A 2,776-nucleotide genomic window follows, 5' to 3' on the forward strand; every position below is an offset into this window, starting at 1 on the left:
ACAAACTATCCGGCAAGTGTACTGGGTCGTACCAAGTAATACCTTACGTGAGTAAGGGTCGATCTCACGAGGATTAATGGATTAAGCAACAATAGCATTTGATAGTCTTAGTTAGACAAACAGAAAATAGCATTTGGAAGTTCAAAAGCATTAAAAAGTAATTAAAAATTTCATAAAGTAAGCAGTAAATGAGCTGTGAAATATATATGGGGAAATAGTTAAGGCTTCAGAGTTATCTATTTTTTCCGGATTAACTTCTCTTACTAACTATTTTAATTATGTAGGATTTAATTTATGGCAAACTATATGTGACTAGACCTTAATTCCTTAGACCTTTCTAGTCTCCTCTAAAATTCATTAATTGCCAATTCCTTGGTCAATTAATTCCAATTAGAAGCTACAAGATCAAATTCCAGTTTATATGCCACAAAAACTCTAATTACCCAAAAATAAAAGGATTATATGTCACGTATCCCGTTAAATCCAGATAATTAAAATTTAGGAGAATATGTTTTCAAGCTGTTGTTCAAGTAAAGAGCTTTTCCAAGTTTTACAGGAACTCATATAGAAAGAGGGTCATACTTCCGTTCCACCCAAATTCATAAAATAAAGAGCGAAAACAAATCTTAAATTATAAATCCATACATAAATTAAATTAGAAAAAGTAATTATATTAATCCATAGAAATAGACAGAGCTCCTAACCTTAACAATGGAGGATTAGTTGCTAAAGGTTCAGAGTAGAAAATAAGGATTCTAATAAAATGTATTTTGGTAGTCTGGGATCCTCCCCGGTACCTCTCCCAAAAGAGAGGTTTCTTCTCCCTTTTATAACTAATCCTAATAAATTTAAAATCTAATTTTTAAAATTAAAAATAATATCTTTTCCTATAATTCAAATTTGAATTTAAATAAAAAATTAACTAAATAATCAAGTCTTCAATTGATGGGTGGGGACCACTTGTTTTGTCCATTCTGCAGCTTCTAATCTGTGTTTTCTGGGCTGAAAACTGGGTCAAAACAGCCCAAAAATCGCCCCCAGCATTTTTCTGCGTTTTCTGCACGTGGCGCATGTCACGCGTACGTGTCAGTCATGCGTATGCGTCGATGGTCTTTTCCGCGAGACACGCAGACGCGTCAGTCACGCGCACGCGTCACTGACCAAATCTTCAAATCACGCGTACGCGTCAGTCATGCTCACGCGTCGCCATGGAAAGCTCCAAATTCACGCGTACACGTTAGTCACGCGTACGCATCGCTCCTCGCTGCCATCTCCTTTGATTCTTGTGCTGCAGAAACTCCATCAAATTCTGCCGAATGCTACCTAAAATAAACAAAGTTGCAAAAGACTCAAGGTAGCATCCATATTGGCTAAAAAATGATGCAAATTCACTAGGAAAAGATAGGAAAGATGCTCACGCATCAGCATTCCAGTCAGATTCTGAGAAATTATATTGACTTACTGAGTCAATATTTTGTTCTGATCCAATATAGCATTCAGAGTATCAATCTCAAGAACTCTTTTCTTCTGAGTCATCCCATTATTCACAGGATTTCTTTCAGAAGTGTATGTGAACTGGTTATTTGCAACCATCTCAATGAGTTCCTGGGCTTCTGCAGAGGTTTTCTTCAGATGAAGAGATTCACCAGCCGAGTGGTCCAATGACATCTTGTACAATTCAGGCAGACCATCATAGAATATACCTAAGATGCTCCATTCAGAAAGCATGTCAGAAGGACACCTTCTGATCAATTGCTTGTATCTTTCCCAAGCTTCATAGAGGGACTCACCTTCCTTCTGTCTGAAGGTTTGGACTTCCACTCTAAGCTTGCTCATCTTTTGAGGTGAAAAGAATTTAGCCAAGAAAGCATTGACCAACATTTCCCAAGAGTTCATGATTTCTCTAGGTTGTGAGTCCAACCATATCCTAGCTCTATCTCTTATAGCAAAGGGGAAAAGCATAAGTCTGTAGACCTCGGGATCAACCCCATTGGTCTTAATAGTGTCACAGATTTGCAAGAATTCAGCTAAGAAATGATGAGGATCTTCCAATAGAAGTCCATGAAACTTGCAATTCTACTGTATTAGAGAAATTAGTTAAGACTTCAGCTCAAAGTTGTTTGCTCCAATTGCAGGAATTGAGATGCTTCTTCCATAGAAGTCGGAAGTTGGTGCAGTAAAGTCACCAAGCATCTTCCTTGCATCTCCACCATTGTTGTTGGTTTCGGCTACCATGTCTGCTTCTTTTTCAAAATTTTCTGTAAGGTCCTCTCCGGAGTGTTATGCTTTAGCTTCTCTTAGCTTCCTCTTCAGAGTCCTTTCAGGTTCAGGATCAGCTTCAACAAAAATTTCTTTATCCCTGTTCCTGCTCATATGAAAAAGAAGAGAACAGAAAAGAAGAGAAATCCTCTATGTCACAGTATAGAGATTCCTTTATGTGTCAGAGGAAAAGAAGAATAGAATGAAGAAGGAAGAAAAAGAAATTCGAACACACAGAGAGAGAGAAAGAGGGTTCAAATTATTAGATGAGTAGAAGAGAAGTGTTAGTGAATAAATAGAAAGAGATGAGAGTATTCGAATATTAATTAAAAAAAAAGAAAAATATTTTTGTTTTTATTTTAATTATAAGTTAGAATTCAAAATTTAAGAAAAGAAATAAAAGCAAATTAAAAACTAAATAAATTAATTAATTAAAAAGATTTTTGAAAAATTTGTTAGTTAGTTTTTGAAATTAATGAGAGAGAAAAGTAGTTAGGTGATTTTGAAAAAGATAAGA

At 35.7% G+C, this 2,776-nt stretch overlaps 1 non-coding gene across 1 annotated transcript; it reads left to right on the plus strand.

The window, feature by feature from the left end:
* The first annotated feature begins 1,722 nt into the window (after nucleotides 1–1,722).
* On the plus strand, nucleotides 1,723–1,830 carry LOC112768400 (small nucleolar RNA R71). Its single transcript, XR_003185834.1, has one exon. It is a non-coding gene; the product is annotated as a small nucleolar RNA R71 (small nucleolar RNA).
* Nucleotides 1,831–2,776: the final 946 nt, after the last annotated feature.

The sequence above is a fragment of the Arachis hypogaea genome, chromosome 17, assembly GCF_003086295.3.
Source record: "Arachis hypogaea cultivar Tifrunner chromosome 17, arahy.Tifrunner.gnm2.J5K5, whole genome shotgun sequence".
Lineage (NCBI taxonomy): Eukaryota > Viridiplantae > Streptophyta > Magnoliopsida > Fabales > Fabaceae > Arachis > Arachis hypogaea.